General features: G+C 58.4%; 1 pseudogene; it reads right to left on the bottom strand.

The window, feature by feature from the left end:
- Positions 1–382: 382 nt before the first annotated feature.
- Positions 383–14137, bottom strand: LOC104664974 (annotated as a pseudogene).
- Between the last annotated feature and the right edge of the window lie 1786 nt (positions 14138–15923).

Raw genomic sequence — 15923 nt, forward strand, 5'->3', positions numbered from 1 at the left:
GTCAGCTCACAGGGGCCCCGGCCTGCAGTGCCCTCCAGGATTAGGTCACAGGGCCAGCTCTCGGGGGCTCTGGCCTGCAGTGTCCTCCAGGATTAGGTTACAGGGCCAGCTCACGGGGTCCCCGGCCTGCGGTGTCCTCCAGGATCACCCTGGGTCACAGGGCCAGCTCGCGGGGGCCCTGGCCTGCGGTGTCCTCCAGGATCACCCTGGGTCACAGGGCCAGCTCGCGGGGGCCCCGGCCTGCGGTGTCCTCCAGGATCACCCTGGGTCACAGGGCCAGCTCGCGGGGGCCCCGGCCTGCGGTGTCCTCCAGGATCACCCTGGGTCACAGGGCCAGCTCGCGGGGGCCCCGGCCTGCGGTGTCCTCCAGGATCACCCTGGGTCACAGGGCCAGCTCGCGGGGTCCCCGGCCTGCGGTGTCCTCCAGGATCACCCTGGGTCACAGGGCCAGCTCACAGGGGCCCCGGCCTGCGGTGTCCTCCAGGATTAGGTCACAGGGCCAGCTCACGGAGGCCCCAGCCTGTGGCGCCCTCCAGGGAAGTGGGGCCCTGTGGATGGGATGGGATGAGGGTCTGGAATGGGATGAGACCTTGGGCAATTGTGGGAGGAGGGGAGTGGGGGTCAGAGAGAGGCACCAGCCAGCTGTGAGGGGTGAATCATGTCCCCCAAAAAGACGCACTGAGTCCTGGCGCCAGCATGGCATAATGTGGTCTTACCTGGAGGCGAGGCCTTCACAAAGGTGATTAAGTCAAGATGAAGTCATCAGAGGGGCCCTAACCCGGCATGACACGTGCCCTCACAAACGGGAGCTTGGGACACAGGCACGCGGGGCGAACGCTGGGTGAAGACTGCAGCAACGCCGTTGCTAGCCAGGGAGCCGCCGGGAGCTGGGAGAGCCTGGCGCCTTCTGGAACCTCCTCGGGCTGGTGCTGGGGACACAGAGGTGGGTCCCACAGGGAGGGTCTGCTCTGAAGGGGCACCAAGCAGGGGAGAGAAGACAGAGCAGAAATCCGTGAGGGAACTGCACGCCGACCCCAGGCCAGACCCCAAATTTCACAAGGAGACACACGTCGGGGACGCCAGAGAGGCAGCGAAACATTCCCAGACACTCAGCGGAGCCCACGGGCTGCCCAGGAGCAGAGATTTCAGATCCCAGACGTTCACACCACAGAGGCAGAGAGTGAGAGGAGGCACTGGGGCGCCCGAGGCTGAGAGGGGCTCAGGGAGCAGCCTGCCCGCCACGGGGCTGGACCTCACCTGCACCTGTGCTCTCAGGGTGGAGGCAGAGACCGGGAACCTGTCCAGGGAAAACCAGCAGCCTCCCCAGTGGACTTGGCACACCAATCCACCCCTGCGTCCTGGCAAAGCCCCCACAGGGTCACCCTCACCCCTTCGAAGCTGAGGGCTTCAAAACCCACGCCTGCCTGGAGAGTTCTTGCCCACTTTCTCATGTGATGTTTTATTTTTTAAAAAAATGGTGTAAAGGATATTAGAACTGAGGTCTGGCCCCCAGAGGGTAGTGAACACTAAAGGGAAAAGGAAAATGATGATCAAAATCATTTTACGGCTGGGACAATATAGTGAAACCCCATCTCTGTAAAAAATAGAAAAATTAGCTGGGTGTGCTGGTGTGCACCTGTAGTCCCAGCTATTCAGGAGGCTGAGGTGCAAAGATCATTCAAGCCCAGGAGGTTGAGGCTGCCATGAACCAAGATCACACCATTGCACTCCAGCCTGGGTGACAGAGCCAGACCCTGTCTCCAAAAAAAAAAAAAATCGTTTTGGTTGGAAGAAGTAGCTGATGAAAAGCCCTAATTCAGGTTGACTACTGAGATGGCCTCGCTGAGCGCCAAGCCAGATTCCCCACTGGAGCCGCCTTTCTCCGTGGTGTGGTGTCCATCGCAGTGGCAGGTCACTGCCTGGGAGACCAGACCACCGAGACCATCTCCAGGGTTTCTGGGAAACCACGGAATGGGTTGTTCTGGGGGTGCAAGACCCTGGGTGGTACCGCGGAGCGGGAAGAGGGAGGAGTGGTCCCGTGGGGCCTGTCAGCTCCCCATGGCCCCCCAGCTCCTGGCTTCCTCAGCTGTCTTTGTGGCAAGTCAAAGCCCCTGGGGTTTGCTCCCCAGGCTCCTGAGCCAACCTGAAATCAACAGGAAGCCCCTGCGCTGGGTGGGTGCCTCTGGTTTCAGATGCAGCCAGCGGCCACTGCTGAAATAGAACCCTGCAGTGATGCTGGCCTCAGACTGGCTCCAAGGACTGAAACACAACCCAGGCTGCAAAGGTCATTCTGTGAGAATCCATAAAGTCCTCACCCAGCATCCCCTGAGCCTCAGCCCTGACCTGTCCGCCAGGTGCAGGCTGGTCTCGGAGCCCAACCTCGCCCAGCAGTCCTGGTCCCCATCCTGGACCCTCCTCTGCTCCCAGGATCCTCCCAGCAGTCATCTGATAGGCTGCCTATGCCCATTCTACAGACGAGGAAACAGGCCCAGCCACTGAATTCAGCCACAAACCTAGGAGGTGAGCGAGCTGAGCCTCTCAGCCAGGTTAGGGTTAGACACTGACTCAGGAGGGTTACACCCTTCCCAAGCCACAGTCTTCTAACAACATGGCATTCTGATTGATGAGACACTTGCAAAACAGCACCCTGAGGACTCACATGCGAGACAGGCGGTGTGCTCAAGCTGAGAGGGCCTGAGCTCGCTGCCTCCATTCAGCCTCCCCTTTTGGGTCTCTCACCCGCCACCCCTGGGCCTCAGTTCTTTCATCTATAAAATAGAGCCTGTGAGATGCTCTAGACAAACCCTGTGACCCACCTCTACTGAATTAGAACCTCATTGAATGCTGGTTGATGATCCAGGTGAGCCTGTTTTCACACCTGTGCGCTGTCTGAGACGGGATAAAAATCCAGAGGTCCAGCTCTCAGTGTGGTTGCAAAGAGACTAAGCAAGATGCATGGGGACGATATTGAACAAATATCACTAGTGCTTGGAAGGAAGAGGGTCTCTGAGCCCAGCTTACAATCCCCTAGACCATGAGGCCTCGAGTGGAGCCCATGTTCGAATCATCTTCATCTCCCCAAGGCCTGTACAGGGCCCAGCATATAAGGGCTCACAATATTTGAGGTAAAAAACAGTGGTGAAAAACATACTTTCCTAAAGATGTTGTCTCCAGCCACACACCAGCATGTCTAACATTCCACCGTTAGAGCTGCTTCCCTTCCCCAAAGGGCTGGCAAAGCAGGAGGGTTTAGTCCATTTACGTTTATTGTAAACATCAAAATAGTTGGATTTAAGTGTGCCATTTTGCTACTTGTTTCCTATCTGTATCATACGTATGTTTGTTCTTCTGAGTTTTTTCTTCTTCTTTCCTGCCTTCTTTGGTGTTAATCAAATATCTTACATTATCAGTTCTCGAAGTGTAACCTGCGGACCCTTGAGGCATCCCGAGACCCCTTCAGGGGAATCCATAGTGTCCAAACCATCACATGCATATGAATAATACTAAACTGTCATTTGTCCTTTTGGCTCTCATTTTCTCATTGGTCTAATGCAAACACAAGGACAAGAATCCAACTGCTCTCTTGCAAGTTCAAACGTTAGAGAAATTTGCAAAAATGCAAAAAAATGTTATTTACTTTGTACTTTGGAGAAAATAGTTCTTTCTTTAAAAATGTTATTTATGTCAATGTGTCATGGGCTTATTATTGTTAATAATTATTTTACTGAGATTTAGCAAAAAATACTTGGTTTTTCTTCCCATTTCGGGGATGAGCACACAGCAGCTCCCCTCATTCACCTTGGTGTGACCTTGGGCTAAGCTGGCTTTCAGCCTTGGCCTCAATCCTTGATTCCAGGACAGAAGTGCTCTCTCTGCCCGTTTGGCCTCTTCTGGTCTTGGCAGGAAAGGTCCTTGCTGACACCTCCCCTCCCCACCCCCAGTCTGTAGGAGGCCATGTGGGCAGTCCAGCCAGGATGGCCAGGAGAGCAGGATGTTTTTTTGGAATCGCATCCCAATTGGCCAGAGGCAACTCCATTTTGTCCAGAGAACCCTTGGCTCCATCTCCCTGGAATCCTGCCCCTCTCTGAAGCTCAAGTCCAGGCCTGGAGGGGCAGCCAGGAGTGAGCGGGAAGGCTCTGGGCCAGGCGCGTGGCCTGGAAGGGGCTGCGGGAGCTGACTCTGGAAGCTGGAGGCCCAGGGGCTCTCTCCACGTCAGATCCTGTCTTAACTTTCAGTAGCCCCAGGACAGCCCTTCCCATCACCATCCCCCGGACAAGCCTGGGGTGTCCGGGCCCTGGGACTGAAGGTGCAGCCCCGCCCAGGACAGGCAAAGCCTTCGCAGCCCTCACAGTCCCAGCTCCCCCCAGTCACCCCTGGTGGCCCCAGGCCTGGCCATCTCTGATGGCTTTCGAAGGACAGAGGTGAGAGTTGCAGGAATCCCCAGATACCCATCCCTGGGCCCTCCCTCCGGAAGGCCGGGGCATCCCCTTTGATGAGACCAGCAGTGTCAATCCTGGTGGGTACCTGAGGACCTCAGGGCCTGACACCGGGCCCAGTCAGCACAAAGGGGCGGCCCACCACTGTCTGGGTCTATGGTCAGTGCCCCCCGTCCAGGGGCCGCTGCCCACTCCTCGTTGCAGCTCCAAAGATGGAGGGTGCTTCCTGGGTCCCTGCCAGTGGCTGGTAGAGGAGGTCACTATCTCAGCAACTACTTCCGAGGGCAGGCTGGGCCTCCACCCCTCAAAAACTCACCGTTTCCCAAGCTCCCGCAGGATACTCTGGAGTCCTTGGTGTTTGTCTTGAGTTTCTGCTTTGGAAGTGCTGCCCGACATGGCGAAAAACCCGACACAGAGGAACCCGGGAGCCACGGCCTCCAGCCAGCTCCAGGCTGGCCTGCCCCCTTCAAAAGGGGTGGGGAACACAGCCAGGGCAGGGCCCAGAGCAGTTCATGGTGGCAGAAGGTCTGTGCCAGAGTCTCTGCATCCAGGCCCTCCTCCAGGAGCACCCACCCAGGCCCCTGAGGCAGGGGGACAGTGCAGGGGCTTCTCTGAAGGGGCTCTGGGGAGCAGCAGCCCTGGGCACAAGTCCCCCACCCACTCTCCCCTGTCCCACCCCTCCAACCTCAGTGACTCCACAGTGAAGGCAGGGGGGCCTCGTTATGCAGCCTGGCCCAAGAACAGCTCCCCTGTCCCCATCAAGAAACACCAAGCGGTGGGATCCAGGTGCAAGGCTGTCCTGAAACAGCCACAAAGGGGCCCCCATGGCTCCTGCCCGCAGGGACCTAAGGGCCTCTAAGTGGTGACCAATCTACAACCAGCTCACGAGGAACGATGCTCCCCAAGGTGCACCTGGATGACAGACAGTCCAGCCCCCATGTCCCACCCACCCGCCATCTCTGAAAGGGCCCTGGGAGCCGCTGGAGGCCTCTGGCTGGGAGAAGACCCTACTCATACTAAGAGAGAGCCAGGCCCCATGAATCCACAGTCCACAGGCCAGCCTCATTCTCTGCAGCCTGGGGACGGCCCTCCCTGTCCCAGGAGCTGTGGTCATCAGGTGCGGTGCCCAGGATCAGGACAGGGGCGGCCCCAGCCCCCTTTGAACCCTCCTGAGGTCCTGTCTGTCCATCACGGCCAGGGCCCTGCTTGCAGGAGGGGACCCCCAGGCCCATGTACAGGGCCCGGCCATGCCCACCAGAGGCTTCCTGATGTGGCCAGAGCCACCACCTCCTTCCCAGTGGACACGGATGCTCCGGGGAGGACAGGCCACCCTGAGCGCTGGGGACCCTAAGCCTTGCATGGGAAGGTTCCCAGCTGTCTTGGAAGCAGGGCCCCAGCTGTACTCTTTGAGGTCTTTTCAACACAAAAGCTGAAGAATTCCTGGGGGGCGATGGTGGGAGCCTGAGGCGAGTCGTGGGGAAGGGACCCCATGCCAAAAACAGTTAATTCAGGGAAAGGTGGTCCGGGAAAGGAAAGCTGAGCCCCTGTGGGGAGTAATGAGGGAGCTCAGGACCCCACCACGGCCAAGGGCTTCCCTCCACAGGCTGCAGGGTCCTGGAGGTGTATGTGGGTGCAGGACAGCTGGTCAGGGCAGGGTCTGGGTGCTGGGCACGCCTCCTGCCCACGGCAGAGGAGTCCTTCTCAGACACCGCGCAGCCTGCGGGGCAGGGGAAGCTCCCACAAGGGGCTGCGTGCCTGACACCCCCTCTCCCTCCGCTCAACTAAGCTCGGGCATGGGGGAAGGAAAAGGAGAGTTTGGAGCTTTGTGAATGGAGGCAGCTCCTTGCCACCTGCCCAGAGGGGAAGGCCTGCCGGCTTCGGGGGCTGCATCGCCTGACCCTGTTGGACAAACACCTGTTGGGCTTCTGCCGGGGGCCAGGCCTCTTCCAGCTCTTTGTAAATCTGAGCTCATCCGAGGCTCAGGAACCCAAGAACCAGGCACTCGGCTTCCTTTCCATGTGACGGATGCAGCTGCTGAGGCCGGAGACCCCCGAGACTCCCCAACACTCCCAGCATTGATGGAGACCCCCAAGTCTCCCCAATACTCCCAGCATCGATGGAGACTCTGAGACTCCCCAACACTCCCAGCATTGGACAGAGACCCCCGAGACTCCCCGACACTCCCAGCATCGGACAGAGACCCCCAAGACTCCCCAACACTCCCAGCATTGGACGGAGACCCTGAGACTCCCCAAAACTCTCAGCATTGATGGAGCCTGGGCGTTGGCTCCAGGGGGTCCTCGCCCTACGCACTGCACCCCCTGCTCAGGCCAGCTAGTCCTCAGGGGAATAAGAAAGCATCGTGTCCACCCCAAGACCCAGCGTTCCCAGAGGGCCAGCCGCCCCGGGCCTGGTGAGGAAGGGGCACCCACGGAGGCTGCTGGGAGCTTTCAGGGCGAGGGGGATGGCGCCCAGGACGGGATGCCCGGCCCAGGTTTCAGGCTGGGATTAAGGGCCCTCCGGACCCTCCTAGAATTTTAGGAGAAGCATGAGGGGGTGGGGGCATTTCTCTCTTCTCTGACGAGATCTGGAGGAGACTTCAGGCACCGCACTGTGGCCCCCACGACAAGCCGAGGAACAAGCCTGCTCACCCCCAAGAAGGCCATGGGGACCACCCACTGAGGGTCCTAGGGGGCTATGGACTGAATGTGCCTCAAACTCCTGCTCTGAAATCCTCACCCCTAAGCTGCTGGTGTTCGGAGCGGGGCCTTGGGAGGGGATGGGGTGAAGCCCCGTGGATGGGTTAGTGCCCTTACAAAAGGGGGCTTCAAGAGCTTCCTCACCCCTTTCCCATGTGAGGACGCAGCCAGAAGACGCCGTCTATGCCCCAGGAAGCCCTCAGCAGACGCTGAACCTGCCGGCACCCGAGTCTCCACTTCCAGCCTCTGGAACTGTGAGTGGTGAATTTCTGCTGCTTATGAGCTGCCTAGTGCACAGTCTTCTGTTCCAGCAGCCGGAGGGACTAAGATGAGGTCCCACAAACTCTGTGGAGATGGCCCCTTGGGGGCTGTGTGGCCACTCTGGGCCCAGAACACACCCTCTGCCTGGCCCCCCACTTCCCTCTGGGACCCTCCTCGACCCCTCATCCTTGAATCCAGGAGGACCAACCTTGCTCCATCTCAAGTGGGCATCTCTGCAGATCCGGCCTACCAGAGGACCAGCAGTGGCCAACGGTGAGCAGGAGGCCCTGGGAACCCACCTGTGCTGCCTGGGCTGTCCTCCAGAAACACCGGCAGAGCCGTGCGTCCTTAAGCCCGGCAGCTGTGAAGGAGGTCACACCTACTTTGCACGTGGAATGTGGGTGCCTCCCCGCAGCAGAAGCCATCCCAGAGGGCAGCAGGACAGAGAAGGAGGCAGGGTGCAACCATGGCTGAATGTCCAAGTCCCTGGATCAGGCCGGACCTGAAGCTGCATGTTCCCCCAGACTTTGCAGCCCTGTGACCCAAGCCTTCTCGCTGAGATTGACTGAGTTTCCGTCACTTGCAGGCCAAAGAGATCCAGAATCGGGAGCTGCCCACCCCTGCCCAGCCCGCCTTGCAGGACTCCCCTCAACCTCCTCCTGGCATGCACCACGGCCAGTGACGCCATGCCCACACTCCAGCCCCCCAGAGAACACACTTCCTTTCTTGCTGTCTACACCGCCCCTAGGATCAGGCATGTGGAGGGCCCTGGGGAAGGAGCCCTGAGCATGGAGCCCAGGAATGTGCTCTGCCCTTCCCGGGCCCGTGGGGCTCAGGCTCAGCTCTCTCCAGCACAGCCGCAAGACCCTGAGTTCCAGGAGAAGCAGCCCAGACCTGCAGCCCCGTGGGCAGCTGGCACTGGACATCCTACCCCAGGAGCCTCAGAAGGAGGGGGCTGGGCTGGGGTGGGCACATGGGCTGGAGACAGAAAGGCCTCTGCCCCACCAAAGCTCTGCTCCAGTCAGGAGTCACCCCAGGAAGTGGAGGTCAGCCTTCTCCCTCCTCCCTCCTTCCTCCTCCCTCCTCCCTGGTGGGCTCATGGGCTCGGGACTGGGAGAGGAGAAGGGGGGCCTGGGAGGAGGCAAGGTGTCTGTGCCAGAGCCTGGTCCTTGCACTGAGGCCGCTGACAGATGGTGTCACAGAACCTGGGTGCACGTCAGCACCTGCTTTCAGCAGAAGGCAATTCCGCTGAGGGCGTTCAGCCGCCAGGTGGGCAGGGCCCGTCCATTCCGCGTGGACCCTGTGTATCTGGATGCTGCTCCTTGACTTTGGGGAAAGGGGTCAGGGATGGGGAACACCCTTGGGGCGTGGAAGCAGCACCCCACCTCCACATCTGGCCTCCCACCTGGTGGAAAACATCCCCACAGTGGGGGCATCTGGTTGGCAGGGAGTTGGGCAGGGCAGGCCCCAGGGGACATCCCTCAGGGCACGTGAGCCAGCCTGACCCCAGGACAACAGAGGGGAACCTGCCCACTGGGAAACTGAGGCCCCACAAGGGTAGGCACGCTGGCCAGAGAGGCCGTCCACGGGATGGGAGCGGCCCCTTGGACCTTCCCCTGCCCCGTGACTCAGTGTGCCCTGGCACATCAGTGTGCCCTGGCACAAAGCCCCCGGCCCAGTCCCCGCTCCCCAGGGGCGGCCGCTGCTTTCTTCTCGGCCCTGGCTCGGTTCACAAACTCTTTTCACTGTGTGCCCAGCCCCGGCCAACAAGGGCTTATTCAGCACCAGCCTGTGTCCTGCTGCTGGGGAGGGCAGCGCTGGAGCGGGAGGAACATTTGTGTAACATGGAAGGCATGCTTCTCTCAAAGGGCAGGAGAGGCGATTCCCAGAGAAGGACACACAGGGAGGCCACCGTCAGTGACCAGACACCTGACCTCACACACCGGCAATGATGCGCACATCAGACCCATCTTGAAGCTGCTCCAGCCCACCCGGCGGACGGCACCAGTGCCCAGCAGCAGCCAGCCCCACGCAGATGCAAGAAAGAGGCCTCCACCCTGGGCGGGGGCTGTGCGGATGCTTCTGAGGTACAGGTGCCTGTCATCCAGCAGGTGGACAGCATGGGGGCCGCACACCTGGGGACCGGGCAAGGGGTGTGGAGCACCATGGGACACCCCACAGCAGAGGACACAGCGTCGGGGCACATCCACGTGTGGACAGCAGGACAGCAAGAGTCGAAATGGTACAATGAACAAGCTGCAGAACAGAATGGCCACGAACACGTTTTATCTAAACATGGCACATGCCGTGTGTGTGCATGTGTGTGTGCGTGTGCATGCGTGTGCAAGGGTGTGCACGTGTGCATGTGTGCACGAGGGTGTGCGTGTGTGAGAGGGTGTGGGAGGCTGCATGCGAGCGTGTGTGCAACTGTGCATGTGCGAGGGTGTGCAAGGGTGTGTGTGTGTGCGTGTGCAATAGTGTGGACTGAAGCCACTGGGCCTCTAGTCAAGGCAGACGGGGCCACTCCCCTCCCAGCCTGCTCAGGAACTAAGCCCAGGGATGCATTCCCATGCCCAGGACTTGTTCTAAATGCTCCGTGGGAGGGAGGTCAGTCCCTGGAGGCAGAGATCGTCCTGCCGCTGCTCATGTGAGGACACGGGGAGGGACTGGACCCTCAGACCAGGTGAGGAGGGCCCCTCATGGGGCTAGAGTTTGGCCACCTGCCTCTGTACATGCATAGCCGAGGAACGCCCTTGCTGGGCCCGCTGAGGAGGAGACAAACTCTAGAAGGTGGCGACCTGATTTGCGAATGGCCCTGAGCCATCTGATGAATGAGTGGCCCTTCGTGGACCGTCCAGCCGGTGGGTTTGGGGCTCAAAAGCCACACTGAGCCGCCCCAGGAACAAGCACAGCCCCTGTGGGGGTGGAGAAGGCAGAAGGAGGGGCCCCTCAGTTCCAGGCTTGGAAATTAAGAGGTGTCTGGGCCCACCCTCTCCTCCCCTCCACGCTCCACCAGCACTCGCTGTCCTGCACCCATCCTGTTTCCACAGCAAGTCCACACACGAAGGCCAGGCACTCACTCTGGGCCAGGACTTGTGCCAGGTGCAGGCAGCACAGTTGCGTCGATGCTGCCCTGTCCTCAGGGATGCTCCCTGGGGGATAGCGGCCTCCCTGCTACTCCCCGTGCTGTGCCGGCAAACGTCTAACAGTCAGCAACCCAGGAAGACCCTGACTCGCAGGGACTGCCACTTCCCGTGGTGTAAATGCTGCCGCCACAGCCGTCTTTACGCTGCCCCTGTGATGTTGCCGAACATGGCCCTGCAGAAGAGAATGTGGTGGCTCCCAGGAGCTGGCAAGAGGCAGCTCCACTCCCCACCACCCCCTCCCATTGCTCTGTAATTCTCCTAATGGGGGAAACTTACACCATGACCCGCTCAGAGTAATAAGAGAACACTCCATCCCTGACTGTATTTGGAACTTCTTCAGCATTTTATCGTGGAGCCCGGCACCTCCGCCTGGATTCTACGATTAACATGGGCTCATTGTCTTCACCGTAGACCCGTTCACCACTCCGTCCCTCCACCTGTCCGTCAACCCATCTCACTTTATTGGACGCGTTTCACAGGAAGTTGTAGACATCGTTATATTTCCACACAAATATTTCAGAAGTATTAACTAGAGTCCAATATCTGTCAACAGTTCTCTTGTTTTAGGTAGAATTTACAGTGGAATTCACAGATCTTAACGGTCCCGCGAGCTGAGTTCTGAGAAGTACACACACCTGCGTCTCCCAAACCCTCACCGGGAATATTGTCAGCCCCTGTGGAGCCCGGAGATTTATCAGAGACCTAAAAACAGAGAACTCATCAGCAATCCCACTGCCCCAGTAAAGAGATTTATCAAAGAACTAAAAACAACTCATCCAGCAATCCCACTGCTGGGCAGCTACTCAGGAAATGATTACATCAAAAAGACACCTGCATGTGTTCGTTCATCACGGCACCGTTCGCAATAGCAAAGACACGGAATCAGCCTAGGGCTCCACCAACAGATGGCTGGAGAAGAATGCCGTGCACATGCACGAAGGGGTACTATTCATCCATGAAAAAGTGTAAAATCGTGCCTTTTGCAGGGACGTGGATGGAACAGGAGAACATAGTACCGAGTCAAACAATTCAGAAACCGGACACAGAGCACGTGTCCTCACTTTTACAGGTGGGAGCTGAATGATGGGTGCCCGTGGGTGGACACAGAGTGGGGAACACTCCTCCATGGAGACTTGGGAGGGCCGGGCAAGGGATGAGAAAGTTCCTGGTGGGTACAATGTACACTGTCTGGTGATGGCCACACGGACAGCCCCGAGGTCACCACTACACAGTGTTTCCATGTAACAAAACTGCACCTGTACCCCTTATATTTACAAATAAAACATAGGCCAGGCACAGGTGGCTCACACCCGCAATCCCAACACTGCAAGAAGCCAAGATGGGAAGATGAATTGAGCCTAGGAGTTCAAGGCCAGCCCAGGCAGCAGAGTGAGACCTCGTGTCTACCAACAATAAAAAATTTGCCATGCGTGGTGGCACGTGCCTGTAGTCCCAGGCACTCGGGAGTCTGAGGCGGGAGGATGGCTTGAGCATGGAAAGTTGAGGCTGCAGTGAGCTGTGACTGCCCCACTGCACTGCAGCCTGGGTGACACAGCAAGACCCTGTCTCAAAAATAAATTAATTTAATTAAATAATAATAATGATACAACCACTTTAAAAAACCAAAAAAAAAAAAAAGACAATATTGTGATCAACCTAGACACAGTCTAATATTGTAGCTACTTATATTAACACTTAAATTCATTAAAATTAAATAAAATTTAAAAGCCGGCTCCTCGATTGCACAGGCCACACTTCCTCAATTACATGGGCCACACTTCAAGGGCTCAGCAGCCACATGTGACCAGTGACCACCACGTGGCTCACACAGACACGGGCGTTCCCACCACCTGACCGGTGACCACCACCACCACGTGGCTCACGCAGACACCGGCGTTCCCATCTCCACAGACACTCCCACTGGACGTGCTACCCTAGGAAGTTCCCACAAACCACATTTGGTGTTTAAAACTGGGTTTTCTTCCTCCGTATTGCCCAAAGCCTTTTTAAAAGGCTCTTGGTGGTGCGCCGAGCCCCTTGCACCAGACGGTCTCCCCGTGGCCTGTGGGTGAAGGTGGAGCTGAGGAGGAACTCGTGGGTCCCGAGGAAGACCTTTCCCTCACTCCCTGGCTAGAGGCCTGGTGTCTGCAGGCTCTCCAAGGCACCTCGCACGAGGGACGCCTGGATCATCCATTGGCAACACGGGCGGCAGGACCAGGGCGTTTACAGCCAGTCGGCCATGTGAGGACCACAGCACGGACATCTTGAAACTTCCTAGTGGCTTTCTAACGCCATTGTGCATTTTTCATGTAAGGCGAATGGTTCGCCGTGCATTAGGTTTCCTACGTGGGCCTAATCCTGACACAGCAGCATGGGATCCCTGCAGTATTTCAACCCCATATAAATAAATCACAGGGTGCAGATTGCAAGCTGTCGGTTATGCGTTCCAGGCAGCCCTGGAGAGCTGCCTTCTTGCAGGGAGGCTGCTGCCCCGGGAAGGAAGCACCTTCTGTCCTCAGGCACCATGGTGCCCTGCTCTGCACTCCCTCCCGCACACGTGTGGGGCCTCAGCCACGCTGCCTGGCTCCTCTGAGCACCCGGATCGTGGGGAGGAGGGAGGAGGTACCCCCGGCCTGTTGGCTCCCATTACCCCTGGAACAGAGTCCAAATTCCTCAACAAAACCCACTGAACCCCACTGGGAACACCCTGGGATCCGCTGAGGCCTGGGGCCTCCCCTTCTGCACCCCCAACCCTCAGTCTGGACCCCTCAGAGACTCCCAAGCAGGGAAAGCTCACTCTTCCCTCCTCCACCCTTCACTGGGTGTGTTTTCACCTAGAACGCGGCTGCACCGTCGTGGGCAGGCCCTGGAGCTCTGTCAAGGCCCAGGCACCACACGTGAAAGCATTTAAATACAGCCCACCCGACGGATGCCCTAAGGCAGGCAGGGCCCGGAGCTCAAGAGAGGCCCACGCACTGCAGGGTCCTGGCGTTAAATACCACCGCCCCGGCTGACGCCCTGTGGAACGCACGGTTTAAATATCACCGCCCCGGCTGATGCCCCGTGGAACTCGCAGAGTCCGCTCCGTGCTCCTGCCTTGACAGACTTCACACCAGCCTGGACGTTCAGACTCAAGGTTAGAAATCTCTGCTTCCTGACAAAACGCGGCCACACCCCCTGCCTCCCTCCGTCGCCTCCGGCTTCACCCTCATGGGAAGGGGCTTTGGGCTCTTGCTGGGCCTGCAGTCCGAGTGGCCATGCTGCGTCCACATCCTGCACGGAGTGCCCTTGGCTGCCCCCACACCGAGCACAGCACTGCAGGCAGAGGACGTGGAAGAGGAAGACACGGAGTGCTCGTGGGACCTTTGGCGTGGGAGCTGCAGGAATCCCAGGGCCTTGATGTACTCAGCATGGGGTCGCAAAGGCAGCTCAGGCCTCAGCTGAACTGGAGGGGAACACAGGACCCCTCTTGCTTGGAGCTAAGGGTGGGGCCTTCAGGCTCAGACCAAAGCCTTGGTCTTGTTGGGGTCTGGTGTGAATTGGAGCCATCCCACAGGTGGTGTGCAGAGCCAGCTCATAAGAGTTGAGCCTTCATGTCCTGGAATCGGGTCAGCTGGCCCATTATACGCAGCACTATTAAAATGAAATCAGCTGGGCGTCGGGGCTCATGCTGCAATCCCAGCATGCCAGGAGACCAAGGAGGGGGCATCGCTGGAGGATAGGAGTGAGAGACCAGCCTGGGCAAAACAGCAAGGCCTTATCTCTACAGATAAAAAAATAAATCGGATCACGAGGTCAGGAGATCGAGACCATCCTGGCTAACATGGTGAAACCCTGTCTGTACTAAAAATACAAAAAAATTAGCCAGGTGTGGGGGCGGGCACCTGTAGGCCCAGGTACTCGGGAGGCTGAGGCAGGAGAATAGCATGTACCGGGGAGGTGGAGCTTGCAGTGAGCTGAGATCACGCCACTGCACTCCAGCCTGGGTGACAGAGCAAGACTCTCTCTCAAAAAAAATAAATAAATAAAATAAAATAAAATAAAATAAATTGGGCGGGCGCGGTGGCTCATGCCTGTAATCCCAGCACTTTGGGGGGCTGAGGTGGGTGGATCACAAGGTCAGGAGATCGAGACCATCCTGGCTAACACGGTGAAACCCCATCTCTACTAAAAATACAAAAAAATTAGCCAAGTGTGGTGGCGGCGCCTGTAGTCCCAGCTACTCGGGAGGCTGAGGCAAGAGAATGGCGTGAATCTGGGAGGCAGAGCTTGCACCGAGCCAAGATCGCGCCACTGCACTCCAGCCTGGGCGACAGAGCGAGACTCCATCTCAAAAAGCAATCAATCAATCAATAAGCTGGATGCAGTGGCGTGTACCTGCGGTCCCTGCTCCTCAGGAGGCTGAGACAGGAGGCTGAGCCCAGGAGGTTGAGGCTGCAGTGAGCTGTGGTTGCGCCACGGCCCTCCAGCCTGAGTGATGGAGCAAAACCCTGTCTCAAAAATAAATTAAATCATAAGAACTTACAAACAGAGGAGTCACTAAACACAGAAGCGCTGAACACAGCACTCGCCCCTGCCTCTCGCGGTGTGGCCCTGTGCACTCCTCCAGGCTCCTGAGGTTGGTCGTGTGTTGTGTCTGTCTGAGGCCGGGTCACGTGGGGTCACCGCAGGGTGCCCACCCCGGCCTGCAGTGTGTCCCCTTGGCAGCTCCAAGCCAGCCCCGGTGGGAGCATCTGCACCACAGGTACTGGCAGACACTCCCCATCTGGGCTCTTTCTTCCTTGGAGCCAGTGGTCACGGTCACCAGCCCACTCCGAGCCACACAGGCCACAGCAATGGCAGCCTGACCACGTTCCCCCATTCCAGGCTGCCCTCCACGGAGACGGAGATGCTCCTTGCTGAAAAGCGCTGCTGGGGTGGAGGAAAAACCCACTCAGCCAGCAGCGGGGAAAAGCCGAGCTTCTTTTCAGTAGGATGTTTTCTCTTTTAAGTTCTTATCTGAAAGCAAAGAGGCTGGACATGGGCTGTCTGAGGGCTTCAGCTTGCCTGGGTCCCGGGGGCCTTTGGGCTTTGTACCTCCAACCCTCTGCTCCCTGTGGCCACCCACCTTGGACCGAAAAGGCCACGGTCAGCAAATGTCCCAACCAAAGGAAGAGGAGGTGGGGCCGGGCAGCTGCCGTGAGGTTGGGTAAGGCCTTGCAGCCACAATGGATGTTCCTCTCCAGCCTAGAGCTGGCTGGAGAGTGCTGCTGAGGCCAGCCCCATGGCCGAGGGTGTGGGGGGCAGGGGCTGGAACAAAGGAGCAGCTGGGCTGGACAGCCTTGGCCCTGTCCCCAGCGGCTTCCAGACACATCTCTGGCCCCGAGCTTGAGTGCCTTGTG

The sequence above is a fragment of the Rhinopithecus roxellana genome, chromosome 6, assembly GCF_007565055.1.
Source record: "Rhinopithecus roxellana isolate Shanxi Qingling chromosome 6, ASM756505v1, whole genome shotgun sequence".
NCBI lineage: Eukaryota > Metazoa > Chordata > Mammalia > Primates > Cercopithecidae > Rhinopithecus > Rhinopithecus roxellana.